The sequence below is a fragment of the Chiloscyllium plagiosum genome, chromosome 35, assembly GCF_004010195.1.
Source record: "Chiloscyllium plagiosum isolate BGI_BamShark_2017 chromosome 35, ASM401019v2, whole genome shotgun sequence".
In the NCBI taxonomy this organism is placed as follows: domain Eukaryota; kingdom Metazoa; phylum Chordata; class Chondrichthyes; order Orectolobiformes; family Hemiscylliidae; genus Chiloscyllium; species Chiloscyllium plagiosum.
In genome coordinates, this window is record NC_057744.1 from 20,867,974 (window position 1) to 20,890,849 (window position 22,876).

Below are 22,876 nucleotides of genomic sequence, written 5' to 3' on the forward strand. Positions count from 1 at the left end.
AACTATAACCTTATGAAAACTAATGAACTTCCTGTTCCTTATTAAAATATTAAGTGAAGTATGTGCTACTATTACATACTTGAAATTCAGTTGAAGAAACTATTCTTTGGGATAAAATGGCCTATGGACATTATGGAAACTGATAGTAGCTCGGTAGTACAGTTGTTGAATATTACTGAAAAAGATTAGTTTTGTCAAAATTGTGTTGCACTCATCAGGACAAAGGTAGGAAATATCAAAATAAATGGATTATATTGTAAGGTGAGTATGTGAAATGGTTAGCAAGTGAACTCTGATGAAGATGTAAGAATACTGTAAATGTCAGAGAATGTTACTGATGACTGACAGTTAACTACCAAGTTTCATTTAATCTTTAAACAATGCAGGTTGACTCTGGTCAGTGCATTGCCGTGGGAAATTAACCAGAGACTGGCTGTCACCTATTTTGTGGCATTAAACCAAGTGCAGTGTGAGCACATTTGTTTTTTGCATAGAGAAAGAATATGGCCCTTTTATATTAGTATATGTAGTCTTCGGTATTGCAAGTGCATTTTGTCTGCCAATATGAGAGGTATTTGTAAACACCGTCCAGGAAACTAAATGCCAGCACAAATTAGAAAATTTCTGCTGAAATTTCTGAAGTCTTGCATATAATTCACTGAATTTCATTATGGATTCAAGAATGAAACTACCTACACTCTGAGTTGGTGAAAATGTGACCACATCTCTTAAATGTTTATTAATTTGGTTGTTTAATAATTTTATCAACGAAGGGTAATAATTTGTCCAATCTTTTCTGTGTCCATATCGGTAGGCACCAATTCTGAAAAATACTTTGTTTCTGATCTTGCTTTTGTGTGACAGCGGAAGTGCCAAGATCATAACTTGTTTCCTCATCCATGAAGAAGTAAACTGGTTACTTCATCATTCTGTACATTATGAGGCTAGCTTTCAGAAAACAAAGGTGGGTAACCAGAACTCTGTTTTTTCACATTTCGATTCAGCCATATTTCTAAAGTTTTCTTATCTTTGATTTTCAAAAAGCAAACTATCCCCTGCTACCATTGTTAAATACCAGAGATAAAACACTGGTTAGAGTCCAGAGAAATACCTTTCTAGTTAGAGTTTAAGTTCTATGCACATACCACAAATTCCAACAGATTAATTACTTGTTCCCCATAATTAACCGAAAAGCATCACCTATTCGCTAATTTAACTTCTGTCACAAAGCTTCTAGAAACAATTATTCAGGCAGAATAGTTACTCGTGGATAAAGATGGGATGAATAAAATTACTTAGCATGGATTGCTAAATTGGAAATCCTGTTTAATTAACTTGTGTTTTTTAAAGAGATAACAGAAAGATGAGGATAATGCTATTGACACAGTGCACCTGTGCTTCCAAAAGGCATTCAATGTAGTCCCACACATCAAATTGTTAGAAACTCTGAAAAGACAAAGACAAGTTGGCAGAATGGGCAGATAGGTGGCAGTTGAAGTTCAATGCAGAGAAGTATGACGTGCTATATTTTGGTAGGAAGATCATAGACAGACAATACGAAATGGGAACAAGGAACAGAGGGAAATGGTTGTATTTGTGGACAGTTCATTGAAGATGGTAAGACAGGTAACCCTTTTGTATTATCTGTCTGTGTCCTTCCTACAAACATACAGCACACCATACCTCTCTGCATTGAACTTCAGCTGCCACCTCGTCTTTGTCTTTATAGAGTTTCTCACAATTCTGCTGTGTGGGACTACATTGGATGCCTTTTGGAAATGCAGAGTCACCTGGGTGTGTGTATGGACAGTTCATTGAAGGTGGCAGAACAGGAGAAGAAAGCAATAAATAAAGCATACAGTGTTTGTCAACTTTATTTATAAAGGTATAGAGTACAACAGGAAGGATGTATTTATTATGTTTGTGGTTCCCTAGAATCATAAATAGAACATAAGTTGGAGGGAGGTAAAAATAACTTAGAGAATACATTTCAATACATGTACACATCTAACAATTCTATTTGTTGTACAAGCATTATAGCTAACATATGGATATCGGCAGGAATATTTACAAAAAAAAATGGAAGGACAAAACAACCCTTCCAAAGTCTATATTGATGTGATCAATCTCTCAGAGTAGGGTAGGGGGCTGTGGCGGTTTCGAGATGTTTCTTTATCTCAGGAAGGTGTTCTAATGTAGTCTTCCAGGCTTTTGGAATCTCCTGCTATTCTGCAGATACATCCCTCTCTGACTTTTTTGTTGCCCTGTGACCTTGCTGTTATCTCTCCCTGGGTATTGTCGACCTTGGCTTGGAGCCGCATGCCTCATTGGATAACACTGGTCCCATCTACATCAGTTTGGTTTTCTGAGAGTCCCTCTACTGGTCCCGCAAAATCAATGTTAATCCAGTGCAGTGGTGATTGAGGCCACTCCCTTGGGTGAAGGGGCGATAAACATGGTGCCTTCCCAGTTAATGCGTAGGATTCATATGATCTTGCTTTCTCCTCAATCTGGGAGACTGCCTTTGGCTATCAAATGTAGCTCCTGACTGTTTCTTTCATTTGCACCATGCCAGATGCCCTTGATGTACTTGTTTCAGCAGCTTTCCTCTTATCAGGGGAGGGATAACAACTCTCACTCCCCATATTAAGCACCTGTCTATTGTGGACAAGTCCCATCTACTGGGAAGGTAAGAGTGTAATTTTGGGCAGTTTCTATGACAAGTTCTCCCTCTCAGGACTAAGTCCATGACTCGGCTCAAGAATTGGTCATTTTGGATAGCATTCTGCATCTGACTCGCTGACACTGGTACCTTATACATAATTTTTAGCTTCCAACTGGGAACATCTTTATTTCCCAGTAGTGATAACATTGTCAAAGCATCTGTATTGCTGTGATTGTCCGACTACTGGTATCTGATTTTATACGAGTAGGCTGATACAGCCAGTGCACATCTCTGCAGGTGTGCTGCCACCATTGTAGGCTTTTCTGTATACAAGCCAAAAATGGCAGTTGGTAGTGTGTGAGCAGCAAGAAGTACCTACCGTAAAGGAAATGGGTGAACTTCTTAACACTGAACATGATGCCCAATTCATCTTTTTCCACTTGGGCATACTTTTCCATTTTTTGTTAGTGACCTTGGTGTGAACACAATAGGCTTTTCTGTTCCGTTCGGCAATATATATGACAGTATCCCATAGTAATAATAAGTTGATGTATGAGTTCCTGTAGTGTATAGAAGCTGCATTTTTTAAAGAGTAGACCAGCAGCTTAGAAAAAACCTACCTTGATTTGGGTTTATGAAATAAGCTCAAAACCACCTTCTCAAGAGCAATGTTGTGGGTAAATCACCACAAGTTAGCTACTTATTAAGAAATGTCACAGACATTCAAGTACTGAAATAATGATTTAAACTTTATTGCAGATAGCAACTAAAGTAACACCCCTCAAGTAAGCAAGTTAAGTCTCACAACTCAACTTAGCTATTCCCCAATTAATAGTGGAATTTAGCCATAATAACCAATAGTGTTTGTGTCTGGAAGTGTCAATCCTCTTGCAGTGTTGTTCTTCAAAGTTCTGGTAATGAAGGGTTCTAGGTTGGATTCTTATATACAGACTTCTGTCCTTCAGGTCAATGATATGATAATATTGATGATTCTTTAGATTCTTTCATCCAAAATTCTGCAGGTCTGCAACTTGCCTTCTAATCAGAAGTAACTTCTTTGTTCCTTGTTAGATTTGACTTTAACTCTCTGTTTGAAGCACAGCTTTCCTGCAGTTAACTCCTTAAATTCTTTTGCAGGGCAATCACTTGTCCTTGCTGCATAAAGTAGCCATTTATCAAGCAGATATCAAAATAGTTTTATTCATATGGCTTTGACTTCCTCTTTTCTCAGACATGGCTAATTGCTTTCAATTAATAAATTTGGCTTTGTCCCTTAATAGTTTATTTCAGACAGTTATTGCTGATTCTTTTCATCTGTAATTGTTTCTCTATGATTCTTTCAATCTGTGAACAGTCATTAAAATTCTGAAGTTTATAACATCCACAGGAACTATGGGCAATAAATGCTGGCCAGGCTGAGACAGTCATGTCCCATGAACGAGTAATTTTAAAAAAAAGTAGTGGAACAACATCGCTGAACAGGTTGGTTAGAAATTCTGCGGCTCTTAATCAATTGCTGTTTGACCTCCAGGGGGAGACAGGATGACAGGCTGAGTTTCCAGCTTCCCACCTCTCTCAGTTGCTGACTGGAAAGATGTCTGTGCTTTACCTGCAGAAAGGAAAATGATTTAGCCCATCTTAATGATGGTATTATAATTGGACACTGACCAATGGGCAGTTGTAAATCCTATAAATGGACATTTCAACACTTATTTATTTAGCAAACATGAAATTTCTCTCCTGTCCTGTTTACCTTGATTTCCTGAGTGCTTGTTTGCAGATGGAATAGCATAGCAAGTCTACTGCATTTTAAATGTTTTGGTCATAAACCCTATTTTTGATTTTATTTTGTAGCATTTTGCAATGGATTATTTCAGCATTGGAATTGACAAACCAGGTTTGGTGAATATTTTTTGGCCTACCTCAGTAAGAGGTAGTCCTCACTTTCTCCTACCTCAGTAAAGGATGGGAATAAACAAGGAAAGATGTAAATGAAGCAAAAGCTCACTGTCATGAAAGAAAGAGGGGGTAGAAATCATAGTTTAAATTCCAAATAAAGCAAATCATTGTCTGTGTTGGAGATCGAGGAAAAAGTTATTTTTTGTCGAGTACCCTAGGGACTGGTATTGGGACCCTTCTTTTCCAGTCTTTATATTAATGATCTAGTGTACAGGGGTCAGTTTCAAAGTCTGCAGAAGATATGAAACTTGGAAGCATTGTAAACTATAAGGAGGACAGTGTAATCCTAGGACTATTGTGGCACATTGATTATATCCCTACCTTTGAACCAGGATTAGATTAGATTCCCTACAGTGTGGAAACAGGCCAACAAGTCTACACCAACCCTCCGAAGAGTAACGCATCCAGACCCATTTCCCTCTGACTAATGCACCTAACACTATGGGCAATTTAGATTAGATTAGATTAGATTATTTACAGTGTTGAAACAGGCCCTTCGGCACAACAAGTCCACACCAACCCCGCCGAAGCGCAACCCACCAGACCCACAACTCACCCAGACCCACTCCCCTACATTTACTCCTTCACCTAACACTGCGAGCAATTTAGCATGGCCAATTCACCTAACCTGCACATTTTTGGACTGAATTTAGTGTGGCCAATTCACATCTTCGGCCTCTGGGAGGATCCAGAGCACCTGGAGGAAACCCACGCAGACTTGGGAAGATTGTGCAAACTACACAGAGACAGTCGCCCGAGGTGGGAATTGAACCCGGGTCCCTGGTGCTGTGAGGCAGCAGTACTAACCAGTGAGCCACTGTGCCACCCATAGGCCTGGGTTTGAGTCCCACGTGTTCCAGAGGTATGTAATAACATTTCTGAATTCTATTTTTTAAAATTCAAACGGGCATAGACAAGTAGGTGGAGTAGACAGCTAGGTGGCATATAATACTAAGTGCAAAGAAGTGAGGTGTTGCATTTTTGTAAGAAGAACTTGAACAGACAAAATCAAAGGTGGGATGCAGTTCTCAAGGGGTGTGGGAACAGAAGGTGTATACGTGCACAAATCATGGAATTGGCAGCGATAGTCAGAGCAGTTAATAAAATACACAGTTATAAGGGCTTTATTAATAGGAACGTAGTGCACAAGAGCAAAAAGGTGATGCTGAACTTGCATTAGATACTTCTTAGACCTCAGTTGGAATATTGTGTACAGTTCTGGGTGTCACACTACAATGTGAACACATTGGAAAGAGTGCAAGAGAGATTTACAAGAATGAGTCCAAGGATGAGAAGTTTCAGTTATGAGGATTGAAAGGCTGTTCTCCTTGGAGAGAAGGTTATGAAGAGATCTGATTGAAGTTTTCAAAATGATGAAGGGCTGGATAGAATAGATGGGTGGAAACTGTTCCCACTAGTAAAAAGTTCAAGAATGAGTGGGGATAGATTTGAAATAATTTGCAAAAGGAGCAATTAGATGTAAGTAAAAAAAAAATTTACACACAAGAGGTTTGTATATGTAATACATTGTGTATTGGAGACTGCTTCAATTGAAGCAATCAAGTGGGCATTGGATGATTATTCCAATCTGGTGGAGCTTTTCAGAATCTATGGAATTTCAGAGATGATAAATGACTTTACTGCCTCGAAAGTTACTTATTTTAAGATCTGAGGATCTTTTCCCTGGTGATAACAATTGTTCTAATTTCCTCCTTCCCTTTTACCTTTTGATTTTCAGTATCTTTGGGACTTTGCTAAACTTTCTGCACTGAGGGCAAAGACAAAACAACTGTGAACCATTTCCTAGTTTTCTATCGTAAATTACCAAAAATTTCAATTTCTCTCTGGGATCAATGCAAATTTTAGTTCCTTTATTCCAATTTAAACACCTGTGGGGAATCGTAGAATATGTTGCTCTCTGTTTTTAGATTACTATGTCTTTGATTCATTCTTTTTGTTCTCCCTGTGATTTTCTTTCATTCTTTGCTGATCCTTGAGATCTGTCCAGTGTACTAATCTATCACTATCATTCATAGAATCAAATAAATATTTTAAAAAATAAAGTAGATTAAAAACGTTTGACTACCCAAGTGGATATAATGCAACAATATATTCAGTTTCAAATAATTCCTGGGTAGCGCAAGTAAACATTCAGTCTGTATTTGAAATATTGTGCTATCATTCCATTTACATTTCAAAACTAAGCATCTGAGTAAATGACTATTGGTAGCAGCTGAAGATTTATTTTTTCTGAGGTGATTGCATTGAAAACCTGAAGTTTAAAAAGTGTTTTTTTTGGCAAATAATCAATATCCTTTTGGTACTATAGGAGTACTTCACAATTTTTTTTTGGAACAGAACAAATTGGAAATTTGATCTATATAGGTCTCAATTACATTTTCCGATCTCTAAGACTGAATTCTAGCCCAACCTAACTGATGCATTACCTGATTTCTCTCAATATACTTTCTCTTTGAGATATATTTAGTAGCTATAACCCAATTCTTCGTGATTGTATGTTTGTAAAATAAAATTGCAGGTAAATCAACAATCTTCTCAAATTGTAATAAAATCAGTAATAAAAGATTATTTTATTACTGAATTATTGCTGAAATTCCCTAAAATGTAACAGTTATTAGCCTAAATAAATGGATAAAAAATGAAAATAAAATCAGCCTTTGGTCTCACTGGCATAGAGTCAGAGACATAGAGATGTACAGCACAAAACAGAACCTTCGGTCCAACTTGTCCATGCTGACCAGATATCCTAACCTAATCTAGTCCTGTTTGCCAGCACTTAGCCCATATCCCTCTAAACCCTTCCTATTCATCTACCCATCCAGATGCCTTTTAAATGTTGGAATTGTACCAGCTTCCAACACTTCCTCTGGCAGCTCATTCCATACACACACACAACCCTCTGTCTGAACCCATGCCCTCAAGTTCTGGACTCGCCCACCCCAGGGAGAAGACCTAATCTATTTATCCTATCCATGCCTCTCTTGACTTTATAAATCTCCATAAGGTCACCCCTCAGCCTCCGATGGTCCAGGGAAAACAGCCCCAGCCTTTTCAGCCTCTCCTTGAAGATTTCTTTTTTCTGATGTGATTGCATTGAAAACCTGAAGCTTAAAGAGTGATTTAGTCTGACCTCTGTCAAAACTAACTTGGGAGCCCTTGATACAAAGAAATGTTCCATTAAATGGCAATCTGAAAAATGATGTAACACGAGTAATTTGATCTAAATCAGCAGTACTTCACCCATACAAGAATAAAACTTCCAATACTGACACTAAAAGCTTCTCAGTCATTTATTTGTGTATTAGCCCAGTTAGTAGCTTTGTTGTCACTGGATCAATACATATTCTAAAATTATAACCAAAATTGGAGGAGTGCATGGTCTTTCTCTTGTTCCACTACTTTGCTATTTTCAATTGTTTGTTTTCTCTTTATTAGTCTTAAAAAGGATCAACGTGGTTGTTTTAATGGACAAAAAATTATTAAACAATACTGATTGAATGATTGGTGTCGCTGGGTTTCACCAAATACAGGCTGTTGTCTCTGGAAATTTGGCAGATGCATCTTGCTCAAGAAACACGGTATCAAGAAGTATTCCAATCACTCAAGAAGGTTAATCAGATTTTATACTGGATTTGCCACACATGTGGTTCTGAAATTGTAGACACATGATGAACAGCTTGTTCTGAAGCAGTTCTTCCTGAACTGAAAAAGAAAACCATCTCTTGCCTCCAAAACAATGTTCAATGGGAGCTAAATATGCAGCCAGTCAATAAGTTCACCATTGGAAACTGGGGGGGGGAAAGACAACAGCAAGGGTCCTAATAAAGATATGAAAATTAAAAGCTTCTGAGACCAGGAAACTGGAAACACATCACAACCTCTTTGCAATGCCGAACAATGTCTCATTTGGAATTAACATCATCGTTGTTTTAGTGTGATGAGACACCGTTTTGAGTAGAACTCCAGGAAGAATTCTGAGAGATACCATCAGGGAGTGTTTTAGTAATGAGGACAAAGAAGGTAAACCAGCTCCAAGGCTGATATACTGAATCAGACGACCAAGGTCCAGACACCAACTACAGTGCCATAAAAGTGAAATAAAGGAAGCTTCACTCCTTCCCAGAATTTGTTCTGTTCAGACCACAGAAACCAATGCAGGTGCTGCATTCTGACTTCAGGTTTTCAATGCAATCACTTCCAAAAGAGAAATCTTTAAGCAAACCAATGATGGTGGAGACTAATTTTATTTTCACCTTTTATCAGTACTTACCGTTGATCTTTGTATCTTTATCTAAGCTAATAGCTATTACATTTCAGTTAGCAAATTTCAGCAATAGTTCAGGAATAAAATGACCTTTTATCTTGTGTTTTAAAAAAATATCCTGAAATGAGTTCAGACAACGTATGGTGGCAAGTATGTGCGACTATGTAGTTTCCAAGAAATGTCCTGGCTTTAAAAAAAAAAGGCATTATGCTTTTCATAGACCTTTATTTAAAAAAAAAGTATGCAAAATCCTTCCACAAGTCCATAGTAGTTGTTTAAGTCTTACTCATATGAAGCTCAATGAGTGAAATGTCATCATTCTCCTATTCCCTATGCTCCTATGTATTGAGAGAGAGGACTGTGCAATGAGACTTGGTTGTCCTTGTAGGCCAGTCACCGAAGGTAAGCTTGCAGGCGATCAACAAGACAAATGGTATCTTGGTCTTCATGATGAGAGCAATTAAATACAAGAGCAGGGATTCTTGCAGTTCTACAAGGCTTTGGTGAGACCACATCTCAAGTATTATGTGTAGGTTTGGTTTCTTTGCTGGAAGAAGGATGTTTGTGCGATAGAGGGAATGCAGCCATAGTTTAACAGACTAAATTCCTGGTTTGACAGAACTAACAGATGAGGGGACTATGAATCGGTTAGGATTATATTTGCTGGAGTTAACATGAATAAGGAAATCTCCTAGAAACATATAAAATTCTAATTGAACAAGACAGGGTAGATGCAGGAAGGATGTTTCCAATGATATGGTAGTCCAGAACCAGGGGTCACAGTCTGAGGATACAGGGTAGGCTGAGATGAGAAGAAATTTCTTCACTCAGAATGGGGAACTTGTGGAATTCTCTACCACAAAATGCAGTCATGGCCAAAACATTGTATGATTTCACGGAGTTGGATATTGCACTTGAGAATAAGATATCAAAGATATAGGGAAAATCAGGAACAAGTTAGGTTATAGGCCTCTTTACTGTATGATTCAGTGAATCAATGACAGGCTATTGAGTTGGATGATCAACCATGATCAAAATGAATGATGGACCAGGTTTGAGGGCTGAATACCTATTCCTCCTCCTATTTTCTATCTTTCTGTGTACCCATATTTGCATGTTGTTACATAAGGTTGCATAGGATTACCACACAGAAATGGGACCGTTGGCGCAAATAGCCGATGTCTGATTTATGCTATACTTGAATCCTGTCTGATTAATGTAGAAATGTACAAAATACAGAACCCAATTTGTATGTAACCAACCTTCAATAAAATTGAGCAGGTATTCTCTTTTGAATTTGTTCATTGGCCAGCAGTAGACGTAGAATTCTTGTTTGAAATAATGTAATTTTATTTTCTGTAAACATCTGAAAGGTGGGACAGAGCCTCAGAAAAACACTGTGTCAGTCCCTCAGTCCTGAACTGGAATGCAAATATTAATATTTGTGCTCAAGTGTTGGATTGGTATTTGATCTACAATCTTCTGATTGGGGGCATGAGTGCTTCCAACTGAGCCCCAGCTGATACAGGTAAACTGAGGTATCAATGAGATATACAATCTCTTACCTTTCTGTGGATAGATTAGTCAGGAATTAATGCACTGACGTAATTGAGATGATTCTTAAAACAAAAGGTAGTTGATAAGGATAGAAATTGTGTAACACTGATTAGAATCACAATATTTATGATTGTGATAGTGTCCTTTGTAATAATGTGTGGTTTGGAAGACGAGAAGTAGTTTTGGGTTTATTTTATACAGCCTTTCATCACAGCTGGATTACTTGTAAAGTTAGATTTTAAATGACAACATACCGTTGCTTATAATGGAAAAAATGGGAACTTCTGAAACTCACGCTTATTATTCTGAGTCCGATAAATAAATGGCATGAAAGTGGCCTGTGCCACTGATGATATTCACTGTCCCTTTCCGCTCTAAAAAGATAAGTTAGTAGATTATATTAAAATTTGCCTACAATGTAGGATATTTTCTTTTAAATTCTAGTTACATTCTGTTTACCCTGATTGCTGATAGGCTGACTTCAATGGTCTGCTGCATTTTTTACTTAAGAACATGAGAGATGTACTGTATCCAATGGATCATTTCAGGTTCTGCCTCAGGTCAGGAATGATTGGTGCACGGATGCGACTGATCCGAGCTTCTCGCCAGTGGTTGGTAAATGATCCGTCAATCATCTAATGTAGCCCCACACTTAGTCCGCTGGACGAGCCAGAGTGAATGGAAGCAACTAATATATTTTGGGGGTGGGGGAATTATCCAATTATCAATTTTAACTTCCGCAAACATATAATTTTTAACTTGCTGTTCGTGTATGCCAAACAAATCACCACATTGACCTTTCAAACACAAAAATGTAGAACTTTGTGATTAAACACAAGCTGGCTGATTTGTTCAATGAACCACAACGTCCAGTTCCACCCCTTTCCCCGAAGCCGGTAAATGTTTGCTGTATTTGACAGGAAATCTAAAACGGTAAGAAACAAAAAAGACATCTCGAAAGAAGAGGAGTGCTATTCCTCCTAAAATATAGTGTTAAAGCAAGATTACTTCACTTTATGTTTAAAGTTAAGGTAAGTGAAAGATATAAAGAGTAGAAAAGTTACTGGTGGTTTGAGTACTTGTCGAATGACAGCTCCACTCTGATAAATTGTGTGTTCACGGAAAGTTACTGCACGCAGGAAGAACAGTTATTCGGGGAATTAAAGTGCCTCTTTCCAAGATCGGATATCCTTCCCGATCTCCTTACGGGATCTCCCTGATGTTCTGTCGTCTTCTACTGTGAAGTAGCAAATACTGGGTAGCCTGCATTGGCTACCATTGTCACAACATCATCTGGAAGTAATAACTGCTTCAAATCACTTACAGTTGATTTGGGGGTGGGGAGGTGCTTCGCAAAATCGTGTGAGAACTTGAAAGAATCGGTATTATTCAGTTGATACTTAGAGTTCAAGTATCTTCCCAATGACGATGTAGAACCTTAGCAATGTTACCTTGTGGTATGGTTGATATAATTGTTCTTAACAGTATTGAACTTTCTCATAAGTGTTAATACTCCGACTTAATGTAATAACTCTTGCCTAATTACCAGAATTTTAATTGAAGTACAGTTCCTTGCATATTAATTTGATAAAGGAGATGAGGAACACCCACAGCCTGGAACAACATTAGCAGTTTTGGCACCCTCATTTCAACCATTTTGATGTTATGGTATTACAAAACTTTTGAAAATGTCTTGGCAATGTCAAATGCTTGTTCACTAGGCCCAAAAGATAACCATTCAAATTTCATTTTTATGGCTTATGGAATTGTCAGAACTCCTTAATTAAAATATTGTAACTAAGGGCAACGCTGAGATTTTAAGTTGTCTCTATGTGTAAACCTTAGTTATGAAAAGTTTATGTTATGAACTTGAAAATTTAAGATGATTGACACACAAGGATTACCTATCAAACAGACTTTTTAAAAAGGACTAATTTGAGAAGCACAACTTGAGGACATTTTATAAGAATAGGAAATGTTGAATTGAAAAATCGGCAACCAACTGTTCACATTGTATTAAATTCACACTAGAAGGGGCAAAAGAAAATCTGCAATGACCTATCAAAAGAAACTGGACATAGTTTATCTTTAATTGTTACGTAAGATACGAGGGAAAATCTTTGTAAATAAATTTGAGTTAGGCACACCTATTTATTGCAGGAACAGGGATTGAGATTTATAAAATTATGTCTGTCAGCTCCCAGAATTCTTTCAATTTGTAATTTGCATCATATGTAAATTAGTACATTGTTGCTGAGGAAAATTATTATACTGTAGCATCTTTTGCATTATATTGATTTCCTTCAGTTCAGATGCCATCAATAAAAAGTAGTTTAGTGAATAATGGTTTGTGCTTTATATCCTTGCCTGTAAAATAAAAACAAACTTTGTCATCTTCTGGACATTTTGCATATTAAGAAAATCTTGTTTTGTTTTCATAAAGTTGAGGGATGTCATTGGAGAAGGCAGCATTTTGCACAATTTGCATCCACGATCAAGTTGAGATTGTTCCAGATCATGTATAGTGTGGGATTAATGCAGGATGAATTATTGCTATGCCACTGTAGGGTAAGATTTAACCCAACCAAAAGGAAACTTTCAGAAAAATAATCACATCCCATTTTAAATTCTCTCACCGTTCGTTCTTACCCCGACTGAGCCACAAAATTAGACTTCAGTGCCAATTATGGTCACATCAAATAAAAGGCACCTTTGTGCAATGACCATTAGGAGGGAGGCATTTATCCCACCAGCCTAAACTGTACTGAAATCCAGATTTTAAAGGAACCTTGGGAGTGTTTACCGCACAGTTCCCACATCATAGCAAATTTTATCAAGTTTTCCAATTATTTACTCTTCTAGCTTTGTATAGTCTTCAGCTGACCTTGCTCGGTTTTTCTTTTTCAAAACAAAGGGTGCTGTCACCGCCAATTTTTATTTTATTTGTTAGACTCATCCCAAGGATGATACATTGTGCAATTATTGCCTCATCAAGGGATCTGTAGGTTCAAATTATTCAGTATTGTTCTGATGTCAAACACAGGAGTAATCTTATTTACATTGTGAATGACTGTTCTGTAAAGCCATAGTAGTAAGTTGCATTACTTTAGTATTTTATTTGGATCAATGCAGCTGAGTTGAGTAAATGGAACATGGAAACTTACCATAGGGAAAGGTCTGTGTTAACATTTAGGTTTTCATGATGTTTTCTTGAAACAGATCATGTCTTTTATGATCTGAAATCTGAGCTTCACATTCTATCATTTTAAAGGTGGTTATATAAAGTTTACAAACTGGAACAGAACATTATTGAACCCACCACGTTTAGGCTCATGCTCCATATAAGCCTAATTCACCGAACTGTATTTTAACTCTGGTCCAATTATCCATGATTTTTGATAAATTTATTAATAGTTTAAACTATTTATTAATAGTTTTTACGGTTCATTGTATGGTAGAAGATACTGTGCAATAAAATTAATCGTGTAGTTTCGGTCAGTGATGGGAAATAGTCTTGAGTAAAAGACAATACATTTTAATATAAATGCAGATCTACCAATGGGCTGTGGAGAATTCTTAGTAGTCTTTCACTACAGTTGGTATTCTCTTAGAGTCATACAGCATGGAACCAGACCCTTTGGTCCATGCAGAACAGAAAATGAGGTCTGCAGATGCTGGAGATCAGAGATGGAAATGTGTTGCTGGAGAAGCGCAGCAGGTCAGGCAGCATCTAGGGAACAGGAGAATCGACGTTTTGGGCATTAGCCCTTCCTGAAGAAGGGCTAATGCCCGAAACGTCGATTCTCCTGTTCCCTAGATGCTGCCTGACCTGCTGCGCTTCTCCAGCAACACATTTCCATCCATGCAGAACACAATTGCAAACTAAACTAGTCACATCTGCCTGCTCCCCCTGACCCATATCCCTCCAAACCTTTCCTTTTCATGTGTTTATCCAAATGTCTTTTAAACGTTGTAATTGTACCCATATCCACCACTCCCTCAGGAAGTTCATTCCATGTGTGAACCAGCTTCTGTGTAGAAGTTGTTCCCAACATGTAGTCTTTCTTAAATCTCACTCCCCTTACCTTAAAAATATGCCCCCATTCTTGAAATTCCCCATCCTAGGGAAAAGATCATGAATTCAATTTATAACTCCTCATTATTGTATAAACTTCTATAAGGTTACCTCTCAACCTCCTACACTCCATTTAAAAAAAACTAGCCTATGCAGCTTTTCTTTATAACTCAAACCTCCCATAATTGGCAGCGTACTAGTACATATCTTCTGAACCCTTTCCAGCATAAAAATATCCTTCCTGTAACTGGACGATCAGAACTGGTTACAGTATTCCAGAAGAGACCACACCAATGTCTTGCACAGCTTTAACGTGACTTCCCAACTGTGTACTCGAGGGACTGAGCAATGAAGGTAAATGTGCTAAATACCTTTTAACCACCCTGTCCATATGTGATGCAAATTTCAAATAATTATGTACCTGAACCTCAAGGTCCTTTGTTTTACAATACTACCCAAGCACCTACCATTAATTATATACATCCTAGCCTGTTAGTTGTACCAAATTGCAATAACCCGCATTTATCCAGATTGAACTCCATCTGCCATTTATCAGCCCGTTGACCCATTTGATCAAAATTCCTTTTTAATCTTAAAAACCTTCTTCACTGTCTACTGTACGACCCAATTTTGGTGTCATCTGCAAACTTACTGGCCATGTCTTCTATATTCTCATCCAAATCATTTATATAAATAACAAACAACAAAGGACTCAGAGCCGATCCCTGTAGGACACTGCTGGGCAATTGTTTGATAAAAGCAGTTTTCTGGAAAATTACTTAATTTTAAGGTAAAGAATTGCACAAAAATTACCTATGCTCAATACTACTAGACTATTGCTTAGTCTGATCAGAAATCCAGTTAAAACAGTAATGAACAATGGTAAACTCCTACTTATGTGTTAATTTATTTGAGAACAAAGAAACAATGCTGTTTTGACATGGTGAATTTTTTTTTCTGAAGTCTAATCTTGGAGAAATCTTATCATTAAGAGACCCCTCTTCAAAAAGGACATGAATGAACAATTGTATAGAATCTCATCAAGTTTAACGTTTCAGCGGCTGTGAGCACAGCGGATTAGAGCATATCCCATTATGAAATTAACTTAAAGCACTCCCAGTGCAAGTATAGATAGCATAATTGGGCGCAGAGTAAAGCCCCTTTATGTACATTATAGTTGTGCTCTGATTCCAGTCTACCAAGAGTGCCCGTACAATGTGAAATGGCTTTTCTGTTTCCTACACCAATGTTATGTGGTGTGTCCAGGAACTAGGTTGATGCCAGTTCCTTTTATGAGTGGATTAGTTTTTCAATTCATTAGGTAGAATCCTCATTTGCCTATCATAATTATTTTGAGTGAAAATCATACCCCCCAATCAAAGGCTTTTGTCCTTTCTTGGCATCATAATCCTCAATTTAAAATCTACTTCATATGTTTAATCTTGAAATGTCCTTCCAAGTTGAACAGTGGGTAAAGGACTCCTTGTACCATTCTGAAAGTTAATGAAGTAAACTTTAAAGATGATGAGTCCAATCCCAGAGCTAACTGATCTATCTAGGTTGACATTGAGGACTGTATTGAGAGAGGGGACTCTCAAGGGTATTTTTCATTTTTATTGGGATGTGAATATTTTTCAGCATTTTGTGAAGAGAGACTGTCACATGGTTGTACAATGCTGCATTCAGTTAATATTTCATTACGCTAGGAATGGGTGCAACTTTTAACCAATTTAATGCAACCTTTGATGTTTCTGTCTCATTTTAAACTGGAGGTGAATGGTCATGAAGTGAATGTAATGATCATTCAACTCCAGAAATGTTGTACTTTTGGAATTTGAATGCTGTTAGCAAGACCAGCACTTGTTGCCAATCCCTAGTTGCCCTTGTGGTAGTCATGTGATGGTGATAGCCACCTGCTGAGGACAAACATAAACTCAGAAAAGGAAAGAAAATTATATATAGAGAAATGAAATCTTCAAAATTTTGAGGACTTCAAATAGCTTTCAAATGCTTTTTTGTTGATTTCTCAATCCTGAAGGCATTAACTCCTGTCCAGGAGACATTAATTACTGTTTACTCTCTGGCATTTTGCCCTCATTATTCCTTTATGAGTCTTGACATTAATTTAGACAATTAATTTATCCATGGAGAGGTTCACAATTTCGTTCAATATTCTCATCACTAAATGTTCACATAGGCACACCTTCAATAGAGATTACTGAATAGACCAGTTTGAATGCATTGGGCCAGGAAAGGAGCTATTGATTATATTTTTTTTTTCATTTTTCAGATTTTAAATATATTACTAATGAAAATATCCTTTTATAAAATCATAGATTGCTTTTAAAAATTGTGAGGACTAGAGTCATAGAAATGTACAGCATGGAACAGACCCTTCGATCCAACTTATCCACGCCGACCAGATATCCCAACTAATCTAGTCCCACCTGTCAGCACCTGGCCCATATCCCTTCAAACTCTTCCTATTCATAGACCCATCCAGATGCCTTTTAAATGTTTTAATTGTACTAGCATCCACCATTTTCTGTGGCAGCTCATTCCATGCACGTACCATCCTCTTTGTGAAAAGTTGCCCCTCTTTTATACCTTTCACCTCTCACCCTAAACCTATGCCCTCGAGGTCTGGACTCCCCAACCCAGGGAAGAGACTTGGCCTATTTATCCTATCCAAAACCCCTCATGATTTTATAAACCTCAAGAAGATCACTGTTCAGCCTCTGACACTCCAGGGAAAACAGCCCCAGCCTATTCAACCTTTCACTATAGCTCATACCCTCCAATCCTGGCAACATCCTTGTAAATATTTTCTGAACCCTTTCAAGTTTTACAACATCCTTCCGATAGGAAGGAGACCAGAATTGCACACAATATTCCAAAAGTGGCCTAACCAATGTTCTGTACAGCCACAACATGACCTCCCAACTCCTGTACTCCATACTCTGACCAATAAAGGAATGCATACCAAATGCCTTCTTCACTACCCTATCTCCCTGCAACTCCACTTTCAAGGAGCTATGAACCTGCACTCCAAGATCTCTTTGTTCAGCAACACTCCCGAGGACCTTCCCATTAAGTGTCCTGCTATGATTTGCTTTCCCAAATTGCAGCACTTCGCATTTATCTAAATTAAACTCTATCTGCCACTTCTCAGTCCATTGGCTCATCTGATCAAGATCTTATTGTAATCTGAGGTAACCTCCTTTGCTGTCCACTGTTCTCTCCCTCTCTCACTAGATCTTCAATGTTGGTGTCATCTGCAAACTTACTAACTGTATCTCTTATGCTCACATCTAAATCATTTATATAAATGATGAAAAGTAGTGGAACCAGCACCGATCTTTGTGGCACTCCACTGGTCACAGGCCTCCAGTCTGAAAAATAACCCTCCACCACCACCCTCTGTCTTCTACCTTTGAGCCAGTTCTGTATCCAAATGGCTAGTTCTCTCTGTACTCCATGAGATCTAACCTTATTAACCATTCTCCCATGGAGAACCTTGTCGAACGCCTTATTGAAGTCCATATAGATCACGTCCACTGCTCTGTCCTCATCAATCCTTACTTCAAAAAACTCAATCAAGTAAGACATGATTTCCCACACACAAAGCCATGTTGACTATCCTTAATCAGTCCTTGCCTTTCTAAATACATGTACATTCTGTCTTTCAGGATTCCCTCCAACAACTTGCCCACCACCGACGTGAGGCTCACTGGTCTGTTGTTCCCTGGCTTATCCTGACTACCTTTCTTAAAGAGTGGCACCATGTTAGCCAACCTCCAGTGTTTTGGCACCTCACCTGCGACTATCGATCATACAAATATCTCCGCAAGGCGCCCAGCAATCACTTCCCTAGTTTCTCACAGTGTTCAGGGATACACCTGATCAGGTCCTGGGGATTTATCCACTTTTATGTGTTTCAATACATCCAGCACTTCCTCTTCTGTAATATGGACATTTTTCAAGATCTCACCATCTATTTCCCCACATTCTATATCTTCCATGTCCTTTCCCACAGTAAACACTGATGCAAAATATTTGTTTAGTATCTCTGCCATCTCTTGCGGCTCTAAATAAAGGCTGCCTTGCTGATTTTTGAGGGGCCCTATTCTCTCCCTAGTTACCCTTTTGTCCTTAATGTATTTGTAAAAACCCTTTAGATTCTCCTTAAATCTATTTGCCAAAGCTATCTCATGTCCCCTTTTTGCCCTCCTGATTTCCCTCTTAAGTATACTCCTGCTCCCTTATACTCTTCTAAGAATTCATTCGATCTATCTTGTCTATACCTGACATATACTTCCTTCTTTTTCTTAACCAAACCCTCAATTTCTTCAGGCATCCAGCATTCCCTACACCTACCAGCCTTTCACCCGAACAGGACTATATTATCTCTGGACTCTCGTTATCTCATTTCTGAAGGCCTCCCGTTTTCCCGCCGTCCCTTTAGCTGCGAACATCTGACCCCAATCAGCTTTTGAAACTTCTTGCTGAATACTATCAAAATTAGCCTTCCTCCAATTTCGCACTTCAACTATTAGATCTGGTGTATCCTTTTCCATCACTATTTTAAAACTAATAGAATTATGGTCACTGGCACCAAAGTGCTTCCCCACTGACACCTCAGTCACCTGCCCTGCCCTTATTTCAAAAGTAGGTCAAATTTTGCATCTTTTCTATTAGGTACATCCATATATTGATTCAGAAAATTTTCTTGTACATACTTAACAAATTTGTATCCATCTAAACCCTTAACACAATGGCAGTCCCAGTCTATGTTTGGAAAGTTAAAAGCCCCTCCCATAACCACCCTATTATTCTTACAGATAACTGAGATCTCCTTCCAAATTTGTTTCTCAATTTCCCTCTGTCTATTAGGGGGTCGATAATACAATCCTAATAAGGTGATCATCCCTGTCGTATTTCCCAGTTCAACCCAAAAAACTTCCCTGAATGTATTTCTGGGAATATCCTTCCTCAGTACAGCTGTAATGTTATCCCTTATCAAAAAACGCCACTCCCTACTTTTGGCTCAGCCAATATTTCTGTTGTTGGTAATGTGATAGAAATGCCATTAGGAGCGTGAGAAACAGTAACACACTGTTGGTAAATGGGAATAGAATACGCGTCAAATTTCTCTTACTGCACCAATGCACAAAATAGTTGAAGGAACATGTTCCTGTTCTGTGGCAGTCCCTTATTTATGTTGCAAATGTGTACTGACAATAATGTTACAAAGATGCTTTATATTTAATATCACTTAGAGGGCTTACGTTTTGAAGGATTATGAAGAAAAAATACTATTTCAAATTCACTACCTGGGATGGTTTCTTTAAAAGGGGTCAGTGAGAATTTAATGTGGACATTGGAGTTTATTTTATTAAAAAGCTTCTTCGAAAGTCCATGAATGGTAATAATGGCTTGCTCTGCTGCAGACACTGCTATGGGTATTTTGAACAGTGACTGGTCTGGAGAACTTCTTGTTTTAACTAGTTGAGTTGGAGCAGAGCTGGCTAAGTACTAGCTGAACTGGATGAAAGCTAACTATGTACAAGCTATCCTGCTAGTCTCTCCCATTTCTAAAAGGTAAACTCTCTGTCAGTTCATAGAAATATGTTGATTTTTCTTTTAATGAGTGTTTGGAAGAACATCTTGAGGTTATATTTTCTGAGCAGGCTGGATTTGCAAGAGATCCGAGACAATAATGACTTAACTGCGCTTGCCAGTATGTCAGAGCAATAGGTGTCAGAACATCTGGCACTTTATCCCTATGCCTTCGACAATAATCCCATTGCCTGTAGTGTGTTTTCCTAGAAGGCCAGCCTCTGAGACCAATCTCTTTCTTTTCTCTTAACCTGACAAAAATACTTGTATGTATGCTTGTGTGTAAGCAAGACTCTTCAAGACTCAGGTCAATACTTTTATGAGTTGAAGAAAGTATATAACAAAGTTCGGCAAATTCTGTGGACATTCAAATTAACTATGATCTAATTGAATGCAGACAAGACTCTGTGGCCATTGGATGAATACAACTACAGAATTAGCAGTGATATGGCAATTAATTTAAATAAAAATGTTGATTGTTTATGCATGCTCAGGGAAGAGAATGAAAATACAAATAGTAGTGGCAATGTAATGTGCTGGATGTAGAACCATAGAACCGATACAGCATAGAAGGAGGCCATTCAGTCCATCTTATCCATGCTGACCTTTGACACCCAGATGTTCTTTGTAATCCCATCTTCCTTCATACGGCCAATAGCACTACAGAATACAGCACTTGAAGGTGCAGATTCAGGTGCATTTTAAGAGTTTAGTCCCTCTGCCTCCACCACCAACTTAAGCAGTGAATTCCAGACACTCACCATCCTCCTAATAAAAAAACATTTTTTCCTTATGTCCCCTCTAATCTTTCAGTGGCTAAATTAAAATCTGTGACCCCTGGTCTTTGAACTCTCTGCCAAGGGAAACCGGTTCCTCTTGACTAATCTATGCCTACCTCTCACAGTTTTGTATACCTCAATCATGTTATCCCTCAGTCTTTGCTGTTCCAAGAAAAACAGCCTCAATCTTCCGAATCTCTCTTCATAGCTACAATTCTCCATTCTGGGCAACATTCTGGTAAATCTTCTCTGTACTCCATCAAGAGCACTTATGTATTAGAGTTCATATAGCGTATAACAGACCGTTACATCCTTCCTGTAATGCAGTGACCAGATCTGCACAAGTTGTGGCCTCACCAGTGTCTCACACAGGTTCGTCATTATATCTATACTTTTGTATTCTCTACCTCTGCCAGTGAAGGAGAGCCTTCTTACAAACTTATCTATCTGTATCTCTACCTTTAGGGAACTGTGCACTTGCACACCAAGATCTCTCACTTCATCTACCTCTCTCAATATATTCCCGTTTATTGTGTACTCCTTTTACTGTTTGACCTCCTTAAATATATAACCTCACACTTATCAGAGTTGAACTGCATCTGCCACTTTCTTGCCCACTCCATCAATCCATCTATATCATTTTGGAGTTCACAGCTATCCTTTACTTCATCTATCCCATGGCAAATTTTGTGTTGTCTATAAATTTCCTAATTGTGCCTCCCATGTTCAAGTCCAAATCGTTACTGTATAAAACGAATAGCAAGGCTTCCAATACTGAGGCCTGCAGAACACCACTGAAAACACTTCTCTATTCTCAAGAGCAGCCATTGACTATTACCGTTTGTTTCCTGTTATTAAATCAACTTTGGATCCAATTCAGCATGTTACCCTGTATTCCGTGGGCTTTACTTTTTTAACCAGTCTGCCAGGTGGGAACTTGTCAAATGCCTTAGTAAAGTCCATGTAGACAATATCCACTGCACTGCCCTCATTGATCTCCTTGTTACTTCCATGACCTTCCCTTCACAAAGCCCTGCTGACAATTCTGATGAGTCTATGCCTTTCTAAATAACAGTTTATTTAATCTCTCACTCTCAGCATTGATTCAACAATTTGGCCACCACCGAAGTAAGAGTAATTTGCCTATAATTACTTAGTATTTCCTTTGTACTTTTCTAAACAATGGAATCACATTTGCATTCATCCAATGCTACAGCACCTTACCTGTGTCTCATGTAGTTTGGAAAACAATCTTTAAAAACACCTGCTATTTCCTCCTTCAACATCGTAGGGAACAATCCATGCAGCCCTCTTGATTTATCCACTTTCAGAGATTCTAACTCCCTCTAACACTTTACCTCTTGTTATAATTGTTTTGTCCAACATTTCACACTGCTTCTTGTGGATTGCTATATCCCCATCGTCTTTTTCCTTTGTGAATGTGGAGGCGAAGAATTTATTTAAAATTCTTCCCATATCCTCTGCATCTTGTCACAAGTTCTCTTTTTTTTGTTTCTGGCAAAACATCTTTGAGTTTTCTTTTACCTTACTTGCTAATGTTTTTTCATGCCCTTTCTGATTTCCTTATTATTTTTTCTTGAGCCCTGCACTTTCTGTACTCCTCTAGGATATCTGCAGCGTTTGAGATTTTTGTGACTATCATTAGCTTTTTTTTTCTGTTTACTTTTCCCCTCTCTTTTTCGAGACAACGATAGGGGTCTAGGTTTGGCAGTACCACTCTTATTTATGGAGGGGATATGTCTGTTTTGTGCCCTCAGAGTCGCACTTTTGAGTGCCTCTCATTAGTGTACCACTGATTTAACCTTAAACAGCCCTCTCCAGTCCTCCTCAGTCAAATCACTTCTCAGTTTTGTAAAATTTGCCTTACCCCACTTTAAAACTTTTACTCCTGGTTTATCTCTGTCCTTTTCCAAAGT

At 38.2% G+C, this 22,876-nt stretch overlaps 1 protein-coding gene across 5 annotated transcripts in view; it reads left to right on the top strand.

Annotated features, from left to right (window-relative positions):
• LOC122540691 (protein Aster-B-like) overlaps positions 1-22,876 on the top strand; it is a 640,121-nt gene that overhangs the window by 152,893 nt on the left and 464,352 nt on the right. For 3 of the 5 annotated variants that reach the window (XM_043676776.1, XM_043676777.1, XM_043676785.1), the window contains exon 1: positions 11,383-11,497. The exons of the other annotated variants lie outside the window; for them this stretch is intronic. The gene's annotated coding sequence lies outside the window, so the exon portion shown is untranslated. Of the gene's footprint in view, positions 1-11,382; positions 11,498-22,876 lie in introns of those variants that run through there. 5 annotated transcript variants of the gene reach the window in all.